Below are 19,423 nucleotides of genomic sequence, written 5' to 3'. Positions count from 1 at the left end.
AAGGCAAGTGAGAGCAAAACCCCAAAGCAGACTTAGTCCAAAGGACACTCAGCATCTTTGTAGATAAAAGTTCCAGGTTACAATGTTAGCCAGATAGGGTTTGTTAGGTTCAGCCTCTTCCTCAGATCTGTAAAACTCAAGTCAGACTAGGGCTCCTTTGTGGCGTTGATAAGATGCACTCTAATTAGATGTAGGTGTGAGTTTACTTAATTATGATAGAAAAGCACATCTAGAATAAGAAAAGGGAAAGCCTTCTAACTGATGTTCAGGGTGTCTAATGAATGACCATTTGTATCGATATGATTTTAGGCCAAAAAGGACCTCATATCCATTTTGAGTACTTCAGATATATGCAAGAAAAATTTTCATATAAACAGATGCAGGCACTTAGAGAAAGTGGTTTTATAATGTTATCCTAAAATGATGGAGAAAATCAGTCTCTCTTAAAAATTCCAGCTTTAGCCTGGCATGGCAACACACACCTTTAATCCCAGCACTCAGAAAGCAGAGGCGGGAGTATTTCTGTGAGTTCAAGACCAGCCTGGTCTACATAGTAAGACCCTGTCTTAAAACAGAACAAAATAACCATGAGGGTACACTGGATAGCCAGGGTCCTAATAGCTTTCCTCTTCTTGAGCATACTCTTGGGCTTGTTGATTAGTTAACTTGTCTTTGGTTGAAAGTAATAAGGAAGTCTCAACCAAAGTGGCAGCTGCAGGAAATTAATTTGCTGACAGAATCCTAGCAATGAAGTTTGGATAACAGCTCCAGATTTGCAAGAGGCACACAGACTGGCTTGGCTTAGCTTCTCTGCCCCGAGCTCTTAACTGTGATGCCCCTGGGTGGCATTGTGGGGCTGGTGTGGAAATGCCCCACAGAGCAGAGACAGGCAAGTGACACAGACACTTCCACAGGTGATCACCAGCCATGGAGACATCTTCTTCCTCCTCACAGTGAGGAGCAAGCGATGCTAAGAGCCGTTCTGGGTGGGGTTAGGGCTTCCATGTTTCTTCCTTTGTCTTCATTGTGCATCTCATTCATTCACGTTGCTATCCTCAGGTAAGCGGTCACCGTATTGGCGACAGTGGCCAGTCCCTGCTGGGAACCTCTTTGATGTGGGGAAACATCACTTTTTGTGCCCCCCATGCCTTTTTACCTGAAAATAAGTTTCCCCTTGAATTTCAAGTTTTGTAAACAATGCTTTGTCTTTAAACTTATACATGCATTTCGTCTTGTGGGTCCAGGAAATAGAAATGCTATTCTTAATTGAAAGGGGCATTGGCCTGACTCTTCTTGATGACTGCTTGGTTCCCACGATGTCACTGACTTTTTATGGTTTAGTCATTTTGTGATTTATTTTGTTGCTCTGACACGTGCAGTTTAAAGGCTTTGTTCAACCTTGATGTCTACTTTTAGGTCTTAGAATAGACTTTAAATTTCTGCAGCTCTTGTTTTGGACAGTTTGTTCCTAACACTCAGATGGCAGTACTTTTGAGTTAGCCTGTATGTTTGGCCAGGGGTAGCACTAGAAAAGTAAACATGAGTAAACAGTTATTGGTCTTCACTACTTGATGGAGTGTCCTGACAAAATGTGAAAATGAGGTACCTGAAAACCAATAGGAATTGATTTCTCATTGTTCATCAAGACATTCACAACCAAGGTGTCAGCTGGTGCCAGCCTGGTCTACAGAGTGAGTTCCAGGACAGCCAGGTTCTATACAGAGAAACCCTGTCTCAAAAACAAACAAACAAACAAACAAACAAAAAACAAAAAACAAAAAACCAAAAAACCCAAAGGAAAACAAACAAACAAACAAACAAACAGAAAAGGTGTCAGCCAGTCTGGTGTCTGCCTGCAGCCATCACTTTCTGACTGGTCCCTCACTGAGGGGAAGGAAAGGTGAGAGTCCAACTCCAGGGTCTCTTTGATAAGGGCATGAATTCTATTCATGATAGTTTGACGTCATGAGCTATGCATTCCTAGATTCTCCACATGATAATTGCATCCCAGCATAGGCATTTGGTGTTGGGGGTTGGCATGCACTTTCAAATTATAGCATCTTCCCTATGCAGTGAGATCTCTGTGGCAGAGCTTTGAAGCTGAGAGGGGGAGCATACTTGGCAGGAAAGTCCAGGGAAGGCTTCATGGAGGACCTGTACCACCTTTCTTCTTTCCATATCCACCCAGGCAATCATCAGAGAGGCCCCCAGACGCCCCTTCCTCATCTCCTGAGCATGTGAGGCTCTGGTCCTGGAAAATGTCCTTTGGGGATTATTGTTAAGAGTCCCTTCTGATACTAAGGTGCTGGGAACAGGGCCAGAAGGATGCTCTGCTGTCCATGGTGCTGGACAAAAAAAAAGCCCCACGCACCTGGAACCTTGAGTTTGTACAGTGTGGCATGGGTTCCTGAAGTGCTTATCCCCTCATTCATCTGAGTAAGTGACAAATTAACACAACTGCCTGTAAGACAACACCTTTAGAAACTTGGAACAGGCTTGTAAGGAGTCTGCCTCAGCTCTAATACCTGGGCAGTATGGTATTCTGTCTGATCCCACCTAGCTCAAAGATCACAGAACCAATTCTAGCAGCCCCAGGGTACCAGATGTCATCTGCACCTAACGGGTAGAGGGGCAGGGAGGGAGGAGGAGCCTTCTGAGGTGAGTCAGTCTTGGGGTGTTGTTGGCAAAACTCCAGGTCGTGCATTTAGGGAGGAGCAAATGACTGCAGCAAAGATGTGCCAAGGTCAAAGGCCACTTACGCTCAGGCTCCATGGAGGTGCAGGCACCTCCTACCCTTATCTGAGCCTTAGAGTATGGAGAGTAATGAAAATATTTATACTTTAATTTTTATCCAAGCCCACACTCCACCCATCAGTATAAGAGAACTTCACCTCGGCCATTGACACCAAGCCCAGAGATGGTTTCACAGGCTTTGGGCTTCTTATCTTTAAATAGAGTCAGTAAGTGAGAGGTCAAGGTGAGTCTATGTGAAGTGCTGAGCTCAGAGCTTAGAGCACCAGGCTATGGAGGTAGCTCAACAGTTTCCTAATGTGTGCAAGGCTCTGGGTGCAGCTCCCGGGATTGTTATGCCTGACCAAACATAGTAACGACTGTCTTCACAGCAGCAAACAAAATCTGGCAACTGTCTAACAGGGTGCACCCCAAGTTATGTATGTCATAGACACACCAGTAGGTTTCTTTTTCTTTCTTTCTTTCTTTCCCCTTCCTTCCCCTTCCTTCCCCTTCCTTCCCCTTCCTTCCCCTCCCTTCCCCTCCCTTCCCCTCCCTTTCCCTCCCCTCCCCTCCCTTCCCTCCCTCCCTCCCTCCCTCCCTCCCTCCCTCCCTCCCTCTCTCTCTCTCTCTCTCTCTCTCTCTCTCTCTCTCTCTTTCTTTCTTTCTTTCTTTCTTTCTATCTTTCTTTCTTTCTTTCATCTTTCTTTCTTTCTTTCTTTCATCTTTCTTTCTTTCTTTCTTTCTTTCTTTCTTTCTTTTTTTTTTTTTTTTTGGTTTTTTGGATTTGGTTTTTTCGAGACAGTGTTTCTCTTGACTGTCTTGGAGCTCACTCTGTAGACCAGGCTGGCCTCAAACTCAGAAATCCACCTGCCTCTGCCTCCCAGAGTGCTGGGATTACAGCCGTGTGCCACCACCGCCCAGCTGGGGAGGGATTATTTCTAATATTGATAATTACTGAATAATTTTATAACTATTAGATCTAGTGAGAATATAGTTGTGCCTTGTGTTTGTTTATATTTGTGGCTTTAAATTTTTTTCTTGTGCGTGTTATGCCTGTGTGTATGTTTGAATAGTATTATAAGAGTCTTGAGTCTGCAATAGTTCAGAAACATGAGAAGGACAGCCTACCCTATAGGGAGGCTTCAAGCACTGACTAGCTCATTTAATCTTCAGGATTTAGATTCCTGAACCTTGCCTCCAACCCCTCAGGTGTCCTGAATCATTTAGCGACTGTGGGTACTGACAAGTCCTTGTCCTGGCCAGGTCGTTGGAGTGGTGGTGTCTCTGTAACCTTCATGTGCATCAGGGAGATGAACTGTGGCAGTCAAAAAAGCGGTTTGGTGTGGTAGCTGGTATTGGTTCATATGTGGGAGTCTGCCCCCAAATCATTTATTTTAGGTGTATTTAAACAGCACAATCTGATGAAGGTTCTTGTGATGAGTGACTTTATCCCAAGAACTCAACAGAGGAGACCTAAGTCTCTTTGAGGAACAAAGTAAACCAAATACAGATCAGATGTGGCTACATCAAAACCCTTTGTAAGGTCACTGACCCCCTTCCAAAAAGATAGAGTCTAAGAAAAACCAAGTCTATGAGAGGGGTCTGAAGGAGGGTCTGGTGTCAGAAAATCTTTGGCCACGTAGATTGAGAAAGGTCACTAGGCTGGAAAGATCCAGCTCCCTGGGCAGAAAGCAGGTTTTACATTCCTTCCCTTGAAGGGTCAACCCATGTGCTAACATTCCAGGTTCCCTAGTGCATGTCTGAGCACAAGGACCTGCATGCCCCCTGCAAGGATGCACCTGCTCGATACAGTTCTTAGCCTTGGGACTCTGCGATGTGGTCTGTATCTCCCATGACATAGCTCCCAACATGAAACATGTAGTTCATTAATTATAACCACCTTCCTCTTGGGACATGGGACAGGCTTCCTAGACCTCGCACAGCAAGTAATTTGAACACCGACAAATTGTGTAGCATTTGTTACTCTCCTCCCTGCTTGAGTGCTTTCTCTTTCCTCCTTGGAACATTTTCCTCACCAGTTTGACCATGCACTGCACTGTCTGAGTAGTGGTCATTTATCCCCAACACCCAGGTGAAAGGGTCTTGATTCTGTTCTCTGGCTACAAGCCTCAGTATAATGGGAGAGATTTGTCCTATGATACCAGACCACCATCCCCTACCTCAGCTGTGTGTGTAAGGGGCAGAGCTGGGGTCACTTTAGTGACCTTCCAAGAATGCTACCTTCTGACGATCATCTCCACACAGCAAATGCCTGTGTGGCTGGACCCTGTCTTTTGCATCTCACTGTATCTAAGCCTTTTTGGTGATGACTGGCCTTGCTTACTCTGGATTTTATAAAGGGACCCAAGTAACACCATGGAAAATAGCCTTGGATAGACTTCTGGGGGTGTGAGTGACATGTTGAAGAACAGCATGTTGTTCCAGACAAGACTGTCCTAAGCCAGCTGTGCCTTGTGGGCCCCAGATAAGTGCAGCTGACTGAGTCCAGCTCATCCAACCAATTTACCAACATCTTTCAAGAAATAGTGTGTTATTTTTAAGAGGGCTTCAAGAGATTTCCTTTAACCAGCAAGTTTTTGGAGTGGTATATTCTATAGCAACAGCAAAGTGACATAGCTGGTATTTAAAAAACATCGTGCGTGTGTGTGTGTGTGTGTGTGTGTGTGTGTGTGTGCGCGCACTCGTGCATGCTTGTGAGTGAATATGTATGAGTGTGAGTACATGTGCATGTGTGCGAGTGTGTACAAGTGTGTGAATGAGTATGTGCATGAGGGTGAATGTGAGTGTATGTGTGTGCACAAGTATGAGTGAATGTGAGTATGTGCATGTGTGTGAGTGTGTGAGTGAGTGTGAGTGTATAAGTGAGAGTATGTGTGCATGTGTGAGTGTGTGTATGTGTGAGTGTGTGTGAGTGTGGTGGAGTGAGTGTGAGTGTGTATGCATGTGTGAGTGTGAATGTGTGCATGTGTTGTGAGTGAGTGTATGTGACTGAGTGTGACTGAGTGTGAGTGTGTATATGTGTGTGAGTGTGTGTGTGAGTATGTGTGTGTGCACACATGATGTACGAGTGGATGTGCAGCTCACAGCACACACATGTGTGAAGGTCATAAAACAGTTTTGTGGAGTGGCTTCTCTTTTCTCCCTTTATTGGGGTTTCTGGGTACTGAACTCAGGTCACTAGAGTGGTGCAGAAGGGCTGATCTTAGCCAGTCACCTTGCCAGCTCCACGCATTCCAACTTGATGTTATTTTTTTTTTAAATTTTTTAAAATTTTTTGTTTTTTCGAGACAGGGTTTCTCTGTGTAGTCCTGGCTGTTCGGGAACTCACTCTGTAGACCAGGCTGGCCTCGAACTCAGAAATCTGCCTGCCTCTGCCTCCCAGAGTGCCACCACACCCAGCAATGTTATTTTTAATAAAAAAAACATTAAAATTTGTCCTTTGACAATTTTATACATGTATATACTGTATATACTGTGTATTGATCATATTCATCCTCACACCTCCCCCCTGTTATCCCCAACTGTCCCCAGCATGCTCCCCTCTTACCTTATGTCCTTCTTCTCAATGTGGGGTCATCCACTGGAGCGTGGTTAGAGTACCAGAAGCCACACCCGGAAATAAACAGGCTCTCCTTCCTTTCTCCAGCAGCCGGGAACTGCCCATCACTCCTCAGCTAGGATGGGTCTCATGAGTGCCTCCCCAGTCTTCCCGGAAGGTTGACCCATGGCTTGATCTCCTGTCAGATAACCAGAGTGGCTTCACAAGTTCACAATCTTGGTGGCCACAGCAGACCCAGAGGACCGTTTGACAGCACTCCATTCCCAGCTCTTACGTCTCCCCTGCCTCTCCTATTCATCTTCTCAGCCTTGAGTTGAGGCTGATGTCTCCATTAGAACTGGGCTCGACGGTCACTTATTCTCAGTTCTAACATAATAATATAATGAGGATTGCACAAAGAAGCACTCGCTGAGTGGGGCCCTGGGCTCAGTCCTGCGTGCTAGGGACAGTAAAAACTAGAAGAATGCTTCTCTCTTGAGGGCACCAAGAGTATGAAGGTTGCACACTTATAAACTGTAAGCACTGAAATAATTATGTTTACATTGCTCCTGGGGTCATTCTAAGAACATGGGAAAAAACCTAAAGGTTAAATAGAGAAATAAGTGTTAATGAGATAGCCCAGTGGGTCCATCACCCAAAGGTGCCTGTCACCCAACCTGTGTCAGCCAGCCTGGTGATCTGAGTTCAATTCTCAGGACCCACGCAGTGGAAAGAACGGACTGACACCAGTTGTCCTCTGACTTCCACAGAGGCTGTGGCGTGGGTGTGACCCCCCTGGATGAAAGAATGAATGATCTGAATGAATGAATACATAAACAAACAAACAAACAAACAAATGCAGTAATAATACAAAAAGAAGCAAGGAGGGCTAACCAGAGAAACATAACAACAAGATCTTTATAGAACAGGAATCTTCAAGGCAAATCCATCAGGGTACATGGGACATTCACTCAATAAAGAGATGAGGTGTAATGAATATAAATTTAAAACCCTCAATACTGGATTGTCTCAGTGCTCCTGGCCAATCTGTGGATCCTGACCATTGAAATTATGAATGATAAAGAGCTGGTCACAGTTAAAAATACTCTTAAAACACCTTCTCCATTATCTCTGCTCTGTCCCCAGAAACAGCGTCTGTATCCCTGTCAGATGGTGCCACTGTGAGACACGGAGCAAGCTTCTGCAATTTTGGGAGGGCCTCTGTGAGTACAGTGAATTGTCTACAGTAGCCAGTTTTCTCTATGAAAGCCCATGTTTTCCTGGGGATTTATTTGCATGGGGTTGGTTCTCAGGTTGAGAGTTTTCTTGGCTATTCTAAAGCCTGGTGTTTATATGAAAGGGAGTGATTTTTAGATTCAAATGACACCTGACTTAATTATTTTCAAAGTGACCCAATGTGGTTTCCTCCTGCAGGTAGTGCATAGCAACACAGGTGGGTGGTTTGGGAGTGGGGGGGGGGGGTAGGGGCATGCCCAGAGACCTGCTGGGAATTCTCCCGGTTCCCTAAGTGGGACACTGGGTAAATCAGCAATTTAGCCAGGAGGAAAATTGAATTTCTGAGGAGAGTCCTGAGACTATTTAATGAGGATGTGAACTCATCCGAGGGATGTGAGACCAACTAGAATTAGCACCTAGAACAGCCACACATATAGCTGAGTTCACAGTCAGTGATTATGCAACCCCAGACGTCTCCCTGGACCTCTGGTTTGGGTTTAGAGGGGGACATTGTGGTAGATTTTCCTTTTTAGGGGATGGGATTTATTAGAAATGCGTTATCGGTGCTGTTGACAGAGACAGCCAGCCAGCCATATGGTAGGGCTCTGGAGAGAGTTCAGGCCCAGGAGGCAGAAAGAGGGCTCTCTCGGAGTTATCAGGGGCAGCCATGGCCATTCCAGTTTGTAAAGCTCCATTTTGGCTGAACAATTAAAAACATCACCACCACCACTACCACCTCCATCACCATCACCATCACCACCACCACCACCACCACCACCACCACCACCACCACCACCATCACCACCACCTCCACCATCACCATCACCACCACCACCACCACCACCACCACCACCACCACCACCACCATCACCATCACCACCACCACCACCATCACCACCACCACCACCACCACCACCACCATCACCACCACCTCCACCACCACCATCACCACCACTACCACCTCCATCACCATCACCATCACCATCACCACCACCACCACCACCACCACCACCACCACCACCACCCACCTCCACCACCACCACCACCACCACCACCACCACCACCACCTCCACCACCACCGCCACCACCACCACCACCACTAAAGTAATTTGGTTTCTGGAACTAAAGAAATTTGATTATCTGGTATCTTACCCTCCTGGCCTAATGACTCCCCCACACTGCAAGCCTCGGGGGGGGGGGGGGAGGCGGGTGATGAGCATGTGCGGGGGGGGGGGGGGGGAGGGTAGGGGCTGGGGGGATGAGAGCTATTTATTAATTATCTTTATTCTTTAACTGACTCACTGGCTAACCCTGGCTATGGCCAAGCGTGGGCCTAAAAGGGAAACCTTTCAGTCTCCCTCTTGTCTCCTCTTTGTCCTTGGGTGCCAGGGTCACCCTGGCCCACATTCCTGCAGACAGTGAACTCTGGTTCCCAGACCTGAGAACCCCCTCTTCAGGCATAAAGAGCTCACACAGCTGTGGAGTGGCTCCTGACCTTCAAGGGGAAGATTGTATGTCCCTGCTTGATGAGTTATCTCTAGTGTTGTTTGTAGTCAGACTGTCTCTGACTCCCTGGTGCACGGGGAAATGGGGGCAATTATGCATTGCCGGGAAGGGAGGAGGGAATCTTGGTAAGGAATGAAAAGGAGGGCACATTTAAGTTCTCCACTGTCCACAGGGTGGTGCAGTCCCCTGATGTCCTGGAGTCTGGCAGCTTGAGGTCTGTAAACTTCCTTAGGGGAGGATGAGTGCTCTTGTATTCTCCTGGAATCTGGGCTCCTGGGAAGTCTGTTAGAAAGCCACAGATTCCAGGTCCCTCTCCGTGAGGGCCGGCCATTTCCTTAAAGCAGCTGTGAGGACAGAGGCAGGCGGAGAGCTCAGTGGGTAGGCCGGGCAAGCTCCTCATAGCTGCTGGCCCAAACCTAACCCTCAGGGCTATCTTCATTTCATGCCAAATCGTTATTTTATCCAATATGATACAAATAAAATAGGATAGTCGGTTTTGAATCTGTAGATTTGTCTGAATGAAAGATGAAGGAAGAGCGGCACCTAATTCCTGTCTTCCCTGGTCAAAATACAAGATAATGAAACATATGTCATTTTCAGCTGGAGAGATGGCTCAGCAGTTAGGAGCACTGTCTGCTCTTCCGGAGGTCCCAAGTTCAATTCCCAGCAACCACATGGTGGCTCACAGCCATCTGTAATGGGATCCGATGCCCTTTTCTGTTGTGTCTGAAGACATCGACAGTGTACTCACATACATAAAATAAATCTTTTAAAAAATATATATAATTTTCTAAATTCCACAATTAAGTCCATTGTGGGACGTATGTGATTTCTAAGCCGATCTGATGATTTCCTATAGGATTTAGAAGTTCTCTATAACACGGCTGGTCCATTAGGGCCCACATGACTTGCATTCTTTGAAAACATATCATTTAAATGAAAAATATTGAATGATTTATTTTTTGGGGGGTGCATTGTTGAACTCTGAATACGCTGTTACTTTCTGTCCAACGAGCTAATGAGTATTGCATGACTGGCCCTGCGCCAGAGGCTTCCTTGAGGTTTAAGGGTAGGAGCCGTTCACTTACGGGCTTTAATACGTTTCTGGCACTACGTATGATGTACACACATGCACACTCCTGGAATTCAGAAGGTAGGAAAGAGCAGAGGTGGAAATCAGACAAAGTTGCTTTCCTCATCCCTCACGTCTGGGGAAACCGCTCTCTCTGGTGTAATCCGCAGCCTCCAGCTTCCTGTTTGCAGATAGTGGCACCACTGTCTGTCCTTGAAGCTGAAGATGCTGTTGACTGTGTCTCCCCGGCGGGACGTGTGGAGTGCCTCTTCATTGCTCTCTTCCCTTGGTGCTCTAATGACTCAAAATCCTCAGTAGCCTACGTGTGTCACCCGGGTTTGTACGCTCCCTTGCTGACACAATTAGAACGTTCCTAGTCTTTTGCTCTGAGACAGAAGCCATTGTCTTGGTCTCTGCATAACTTATTTTGCACTTGGAATGTAAGTTCCTCCTGATTTTCACAGGGGACTGGAACAACCTGGAACCTGTTTTCATTTTTCTAGTCTTAAAAATCTGTTTTTATCCTCCCAGTCATGGCCTGCTTTGGTAGAAAAGGTATCTTTTCTTTGCATGAACAAAAGCATATGCACAAAACACACATTTTGTGTGTAATGTCTCATGTGCTTTCTTTCTTGAGTCCTCTCTAGGAATTACATTCAACAGAAAGGTCACCATGGTCCAATATACATCTATGATGATCATTATTAAGAACTCCTGTGGGCTGGAGAGATCGCTCAGTGGTTAAGAGAACTGCCTGCTCTTCCAGAGGTCCTGAGTTCAATTCCCAGCAACCACATGGTGGCTCATAGCAGTCTGTAATGGGATCTGAGGCCCTCTTCTGGTGTGTCTGAAGATAGCTACAGTGTATCCATGTATATAAAACAGATCAATTAAAAAAAGTTTTAAATGTAGGATTTTAGAACTATTTTTATTATGTGTAGGAGTAGGCATGTCTATGTGTGGGTGTTTGACTATGAGTTCAGGTGCCGTCGGAAGCCAGAGGGGTCAGATCTTCTGGGAGCCAGAAATACAGTTGTGGGTCACCTGACATGGGTGCTGGGAGTCAAATTCGGGTTCTCACTAAGAGTTCTTAATTAATGAGCATCTCTCCAGCCCCTGATCTAGTCTTAAACAAACTGAGAATGGTTCTTAGTTACAGGAAGCAAGTTATTTTAACTGACAGTGAGTTGTAGATCATCAGAAACCCTACAGAGAAGAAGTTAATAATAGTCTGTTAAAAAGTCTCAGGAACTCTAGGGAGATAGCAAACCCTCAATGATTAGTACCACTTCCCACTAGTGTTCGTTAAAAACAAAATAGAATCAAAACGTGTGAGCAATGAGCCTTTTATACACTGTGAGCCAATGCCAGGGCCAGGTACCACCCTGAGGCCTTTATTTCTATATTTGAAAGAAGAGCAAAGGCATCAAAGTTCCTGTCAACTTGACACAAATCTCTCTCTATATATCTATCATTTGTCTATGTATGTATTATATCTGTATCTATCAATCTATGTATCCATATATCTATGTATGTATCAATCTATGTATCTATATATGTATCTATGTATGTATGTATCTATCTGTCTATGTATCTATAGTATGTATGTATGTATGTATGTATCTATCTTGCCAAGGGTCTGGCTTGTGGGAGCATTTTCTTATTTGCTGTGGTGGTTTGAATACAAATGGCCCCCATAGACTCATCTGTTTGAATGGTTAGTCCATAGCGAGTGGCACTATTAGGAGGTGTGGCCTTGTTGGAGGAAGTGTGTCACTCTGGGGGCGGGCTTTGACGTCTTATACACTCAAGCTGGGCCCAGTGTGACAGTCTCCTGCTGCTGCCTGAGAATCAAGAATTAGAACTCTCAGCTCCTTATGCCTGCACGCGGCCATGGTTCCCACCATGATGATGACAACGGACTAAACCTCTGAACTGTTAGCCAGCCCCCATGAACTGTTTCCCTTTCTAAGAGTTGCTGTGTTCGTCTTTTCACAGCAATAGAAACCCTAACTAAGACAGTTGCTAATTGCCATAGGAGGAGAGCCCCGCACACTGTGGGTGCTGCCACTGCTGGGCAGGTGGTCCTTGGCTGTATAAGAAATGTAGCTGAGAGGGCTGGAGAGGTGGCTCAGTGGTTAAGAACACATACCACTCTTTCTGAGGCCCTGGGTTTGATTCCCAGCACCCACACCAGGCAGCTTACAACTGCCTTTAACTGCAGCTCCCGGGGTGTCTGATACTCCTGACCTCTGTGGGTGCTTGCGTTCATGAGCAAACACCACCCCCCATACACGTAATTAAAATAATAATAAACCTTAAAGAAAAAAGAAAGGTAGCTGAACCAATCAGAGGAAGCAAGCTGGTAACCAAGCAGCGTTTCTCCGTGATCTCCGCTTCCTTGATCTCTGCTTCCAAACTAGGACAGGAACTGGTAAAAGAAAGGCGAGGCGGTCCAGTGACGGACCTGACCATGCCATTTTGGGAAAACTGTGGACGTGTTCGGAGCTTTGGGGTGAAGCGGACGTTGAACGCTCAAAGCTTTTCCACGGGAGCCTCAGGGAGATGATGCTGACAGGGATTGCGAGGTGGAGCCTGACTCGTGGGTTCACAGTGGAGCAAAGGCCCCCACCAGGCAATCCGTGCCTAATTCTCATGCGATTTTGGATTTCGAATCTGCGAAAGTGAAACCTGTGCTTTACGTGGGCAGTCGACGCCGCTCAGCTGGAGCAGGAAAGATAAAAGTCTTGATAAGAAGCCAGCCACGTTGCGTTAAAATCTTTGGGGAGCAATTCTTTCAGAGGCAGCACACAGAGGCTGTGGTCCAGAGGGGCCAAGGCTGTGTCTTAATCAGCAGAACTTAGTAAATGATGTCGGAGAGTCTCCCATGTGATGTTGGCTTTGAAGGCATTAAAGGTGTCACGGAGAACAGCTGAGCCTTGGCACACTGAGAGACCGATCGTGGATAGCCTCAGGTGTCAAGGAAACCACAGGACTGAAGTTAGTCTAGGAGTACAGCTGAGGCTTGGTGCCATGTGGCAGGGTCAGAGTCCCTGAAGAAGGCAGGAGAGGCTACTGGAGAAGCAGCGCCTCAGTTGCCGTAGAGATCCCCAAGATCTTGGAGGTACCAGGGCTATGGGATGTCTATCATGGCTGCAGCAGGTATGGAGAGGACCCAGCCTGGGCCAAGGAGCCAAGCTGTGCGTGTTATGAAGGGCAGAGCTTCAGCAGGGCCTACCTCTGCCTCCTGGAGTACTGAGATCACCGCTAAGTGTCAGGTGTTGGGTATCAAGATTCTTACGCTACTGGATTTGGGTTTTATTTTGAGCTGCTTGTAACAGTACTCCAGGTCTTCCCTCTTGGAGTAAGGAAGTTTGTAACTTGCTTTGGATTTTATTGAAACACAGTTATGAGGCCTTGGGTATTAAAATAATGTATACGTTGGGTTTTTAAAATGCTAAAAAATTTGAAGTCTGGAACTTTTAACTGTTTTATATTGTGATGTTAATATGGAGTTTGGAGACAAACAAGAAAGGGAAAGTTATTGTTTAAATTGATGTATTTATGTGTCAAATACACAAAGGAATAAAAAAAAAGTCATAGTTTTTGTCAACTTGACATGAGCCTAGATATACCTAGGAAGAAAGACTCAATTGAGGAATTGCCTTCATCAGTTTGGCCTGGGGGCATGTCTTATGGTGTGTGTGTGTGTGTGTGTATGTATGTGTGTGATTACTCAGCCCACCATGGTGGGTACCTTTCTTGGGCAAGTGGGCCTAGCAAGGTTTAGACAGCCGGGGCTGGAGAGATGGTTCAACCATTAAGAGCTCCCAGATAACATAGGTTCAGTCCCCCCATCATGGCAGCTCACAGCCATCTGTAATTTCAGTTGCAGGGGGTCCTCTGTCCTCTTCTGGCTTCTGTGGGCACCAGGCATGCCTGTGGTGCATAGAAATACATTCAGGCATAACATCTATATGAAAGTTAAAACAAAAAGAAAGATAACCGTGGAAACCGGTAAGCGGCGTTCCGCATTCCGCCGTCTCTGCTTCAGTTCAGTTCCGTACTCCAGGTTTTGCCTTAGGTTTTGCCCTTCCTCCCATGTGGATGTAACCCGGAGAAACAAAGCTCTCCCCAGAGTTGCCTTTGGTCAGTGTTTTATTACAGCAACAGAAAAGCAAATTATAACAGAAAGGTTCGGAGTGGGCTGCAGAACCCCTGACCACGTGAGCGCCGCAAACGTGAATCCCCAGGACGCAACACCAACACCTTAAAACGAAACAAAAGCCGCCTGTCTTTCAGTTTTGATTAGGCTTTTCTTTGTCTGGGACAGGAGAAATGCTAATAAGAAAGTAAATATCTCAGTAGTTTTTGACATCTGGAACTTTCTCTTTGACGCTTTGGAGGTCAAAGGCTGGGTTCTCACGGTTTTCTAGTGGGCTTCTACTCCCAGCAGGAAGGACTTTTGACCCTTAACTCTGCACAGGGCCTGCTCAGAGGGCGTCCTCCCCAGAATGGGTAGGGGCGGGGAGCTGGGCTATACATGCTTACAATCATCAGGGACGTTTAAATGTATGCCTGTCTGAAAGATGTTTCTTTAAAAAGAATTCCTTTTTGTTATTTTTTTCTTAAAAAAACCCAACATTTGAGAAAATAGGCAAGATGTGGGAAAATTGTGGCGTTTTGCTTGTTTTTGGTTTTTGAGACAAGGTTTCTCTGTGTAGCCCTGGCTATTTTCGAACTCACTCTGTGATCTAGTCTGGGCCTTGAATTCACAGAGATCCGTGCCTGCTGCTGTCTCCCAAGTGCTGGGTTTAAAGACATGTGCCACCATTACCTGGAAGGAATTTTGTTTCTTTGAGTATATTTGAGTGTAAGATTTAGTGAAGGTCAAGAAACACAGGAGGCAAATTCTAGGGCTAATCCAGCGGTGACCTGAATGCAGAAAGACTGGGCTTGCTTTGAATTTTATTTTATGCGCATGCGTTTGTATGTGCAGCATGTGTGTGCAGTGTGCACAGAGGCCAGAAGAGGGGCCAGATTCCCGGAACTGGAGCTACAGTCAGTAGTGAACCCCCCCCCCCCATGTCAGGGCCGGGAACTGAACCTGGGTCCTCCGAAAGAGCAAGTGCTCCTAACCAGTGAGCCATCTCTCCAGCCCCTCATTATTCTGATTAAAAGATCTTCATTGATCATCTTCACATTTCTAAAATGTTCAGCTAGTCCTCCACACAGCAGCTCTCCGCAAAGAGCCTCTCCCCACCTCTGCCTGCAAAGCGTTGCTTCCAGGGTGTGTCAGAAGCTCACTGGAAATTCCCATAAAACATGAGGGTCCCTGCAAAGCTTTGGGGACTGTGATGGTTTGAATACAATTGGCCCAGGGAGTGGCACTATTAGAAGGTGCGGCCTTCTTGAAGTAGGTGTGGCTTTGTTGGAGTAGGTGTGGCTCTGTTGGAATAGGTGTGGCTTTGTTGGAGTAGGTGTAGCTCTTTTGGAGTGGGTGTGGCTCTGCTGGAGTAGGTGTGGCCTTGTTGGAGTGGGCTTGGCCTTGCTGTAGTATGTGTGTCACTGTGGGAGTGGGCTTTAAGACCCTCAGTCTGACTGCCTAGAAGTCAGTCTTCCACGATCACCCTTCAGATAAAGATGCAGAACTCTCAGCTCCTCCTGCACCATGCCTGCCTGGATGCTGCCATGCTCCTGCCTTGATGATAACAGACTGAACCTCTGACCTGTAAGCCAGCCCCAATTAACTGTTGTCCTTTAAAGACTTGCCTTGGTCATGGTGTCTGTTCACAGCAGTAATACCTTAATCTAAGACAGGGGGCCAAGCCTTGGAAGGGGTCATGTCCAGTCACCATGTCTTAATTATTAAGTTGCTGCAAGACCACAGGAGAGAGCAGTGCTATGAAAGGCTGAAACAGAGGTTCTGCTGTGTATGGTTGGTGGAGAGTAGAAATTCAAATTAAGGAGGTCAGGAGGTCAGTGGGTCAGAACCTGGAGGAATGCTCACCTGGTCTGAAACCAGGCAGGGACTACCACGTGCTGCAGATGAACACACACTACCCTGATGTGCAAGCAGAGAGACCCTCACTGACTCAGTCTATTCAGCCCTCCCCGCTCCTACCACACCAGAGCTGTTGTGCCTTGGTTAACTGGGCATGTGTAGCTGTGCATGAGGTAAAGCTAGCTTACTTCAGACTATACATGATCATTTTACATTTTTGGATTTTTTTCTAAATCTTTAAAAACAAAACTGCAACATGAAAAAATAAAAACAAGAAGCACACTCGCTTTTGTGTTTTAAAAGAGAGAAGAAATAGAAATAACATAAAGCTGGGTGGGTAGGGAGGCGGGGTAGGGGGAGGATCCGGAAGTAATTAGGAGGGGAAATAGAATAAAAATATCTTGTCCTTAAAAAAAAAAAAAGAATTTCTTCCAGTCTGGGGGAAGGGCATGGTGTCAGAAGAAGGTCAGCCTTGGGAGGCAGAGTTTGTAACCTCCCTGGGCTGGTATCTGCAACATCCAAGATGGCCTCACAGTGAGCCCCTTGCATTGAGATTGTGTATTTGACTGGAACCAATCTCATTTATATGATTGGGAAAATCCTGTAGGAATTGGGAATTTCATGGGGCCTGGATGGTTATAGATATAGCATAGGCTTTGCAGTTCTTACAAGGTATGTTTTATACAGTGTTATTTCCTGGCATTCGGGGACTGGAGATGTGGTTCCAGCTCTTTCATATTCCGAGCCATTGGTGGGTGGAGAAGTTGGATTCCCTGGCAACCTTTCTCCCTATGTTAAACCATGCATCTGCTGGTTGACGACTTATAGACAGAGTGCAGAGGCTTCCTGGTGGTCCTGCCCATCCTCCCCCAACCACGCCCAAGTAGAGGATTAGCTTGATCTTGGCATCAGGGACCTGGGTCTTCAGGCCTCCTCCTGCATCCTTCCCCTTGTATTGATGATTTCTTTGATGAGCACAGATATTTCCTAAGACAGGTTGGTGCTATATCATATTTTGTTCTATTGCATATTGTGCAAAAATGTATTTGATTGCTTTTGCCTTTTCAACTGGATAATTGGGTTTCCCTCAAATTTTATACATCCCTTCCTGTTCATTATTTGTGATTGTCTGATTTATGGTTCTTGAGTTCATAAGCTTAATGTGGTCGGACCTTCCATGTTCATTAAAAGAAGACTTTCATACAGAGGTTGCGTTCTACCTTGCACCAGTGGGACCTTAAATATCATCTTCCGTAACACCAACCATCTATTATTCAGTCTGGAGTCCCACATGTGTGACGCTTCAGCCTCAGTAGAGCTTGTCCGTAATGGATGCCACGCAATGGAAACAATAAATCAGACAGCCACGCACACTCCCTTACGGTTGATCTACCAGGGAGGAAGGCTGGGAAACGGTAGCCCTTATTAACTGGGGCTTTTCAGGTCATAAAGCCAGAGAAAGCCTTCATTATTAATACGACTTGAGTGCCTGTTTAAAATAGGCACTCCTCCTTAGAGAAGGAGACCTGAGGTTGTGCTGTTGTGTTGCCTTTGAAAGGAGCGGTTCATTTTGACAAAGGGAGTGAGCCTGGCCTGCAGTGGGGCCAGGCCGGCAGACAGAGGGAGCTTGATGTACCACATGTGCCACTGAAGTGGAGATTTACTCTCTGGAAGTGTAAGTCTGGAATAACAACGTGCTGGAGGGATCAGCACAGTTGCAGCACAGTGGCAGACAGAGAAAAGTAAAGTTCCTTGTATGACTGCAAGCTCCTTTTAATCTCTGTCTGTGTCTCTGTCTTTCTGTCTCTCTGTGTCTCTCTGTCTGTCTCTGCTCCTCTGTCTGCCTATCTCTCTGTCTCTATCTCTCTGTCTCTCTCTGTGTCTCTGTCTCTTTCTCTCTCTGCCTGTGTGTAAAACCGAGGCTTCCATCATTGAGAGTAAGTGTTAGATCAATCCTACCATCATCTCTTTGTAATAATTCCTCCTGATTTTGAGTGAGGATGGTCAGGTACTTTGTTGATGCTCAGTCAACCTCTCAGGGGACAATTTTTGAGACAGGGCTTCTCTGCGTACCTTGGCTATCCTAGAACTCGACCTTGAAATGAGGCTGGCCTTGAACTCACCCTGAGATCTGCCTGCCTCTCCTTCCCAAGTGCTGGATTAAAGGTGTGTACTGCTATGCCCACTAGTAGCTTTTTATATACTGTTAGTCAAGTTGTTCAGAAATAAATCTGGGAGAGAAGAAAACCCTGTTACAATAGCATCAACCAATCAAACTAGAGATAAACAATGAAGAAATTAACTGAAGAAGACGGCAGATAAGAGATGAGTCGGCAGGATCACTACTGTAAAAATATCCAGAAGGGAGCTACAGACTCAACACAATTCCTGTCAAAATGCCAATGACATTTCCCATGAATTTAGGAAAGGGAACCCTACATTTTACTTGGAAGCATGAAGGAGCTCACACGGCCACGCAACCCTAAGTAGAATGAACATATTAGAGACATCACAACATCTGATCCCAAACTATTCTATGGTGCTATAGTGCCCAGACCAGCATGGCACTGCCACAGAAACAGATCCGTCAGATGTGTTAGATCTGAGAGGACCAGAGAGAGGGATTTCAGGATCCTGGCACAGCAAAGGCTTCTGAGAAGGACTCTAACAGCACAGGAAAGGATACCAAGAACTGACAAATGCAATTGTATGAACTTGATGTTTCTACGAGAAAGGAGAGAAACTTGATGTTCCTACTGGAAAGGAGAGTGGAATGCCGGCTCTCTCAGAGCAGAAGATCTCCTTCCGCTGGGCACGGGTGGGCTGGATCTTCCATTTCTGTATACCCTCCCACCCCCAGCCAGGGTCCATCCGGGACCTTGTGTACCATAGTCAATGGCTTTACTCCTGAGCTCCATCCTGTCCCAGAGCGTGGGTGTGGCCACAGCATTTGACTTGGCCAATGACGCGTGAGCAGAAGGACAGTTCACCTTCACATAGAGGATCTTCTGACCTAGCATGTTATCTCCCAAGCTACCTCCTCTCTGCCATGGTAAGCACTGGCACTGTAGACACACACTGAGCAGCCTGGGTCAGTGAGGGAGTACTGCATAGACCAGAACTCCTGGACCAGCCCTAGCTGTGCCTGGGGCATGAGACAGAGCCATGCCCTGCATCAGGCCACTGAGGCGGTAGGGTGTTTCCCATAGAGCGAGTCCCCCTGATCCCCAATAAAAGCCACACTTTACTCACTTAGTATTTGCACTATCGGATATGGCAGTCACCCCTGAATTGCACAGGTCACTGTGGGAAC

This window comes from Apodemus sylvaticus, chromosome 14 (genome assembly GCF_947179515.1).
Source record: "Apodemus sylvaticus chromosome 14, mApoSyl1.1, whole genome shotgun sequence".
Classification (NCBI taxonomy): domain Eukaryota; kingdom Metazoa; phylum Chordata; class Mammalia; order Rodentia; family Muridae; genus Apodemus; species Apodemus sylvaticus.
The sequence above is the reverse complement of the archived record's forward strand: the minus strand, read 5'-3'. Positions refer to the sequence as shown.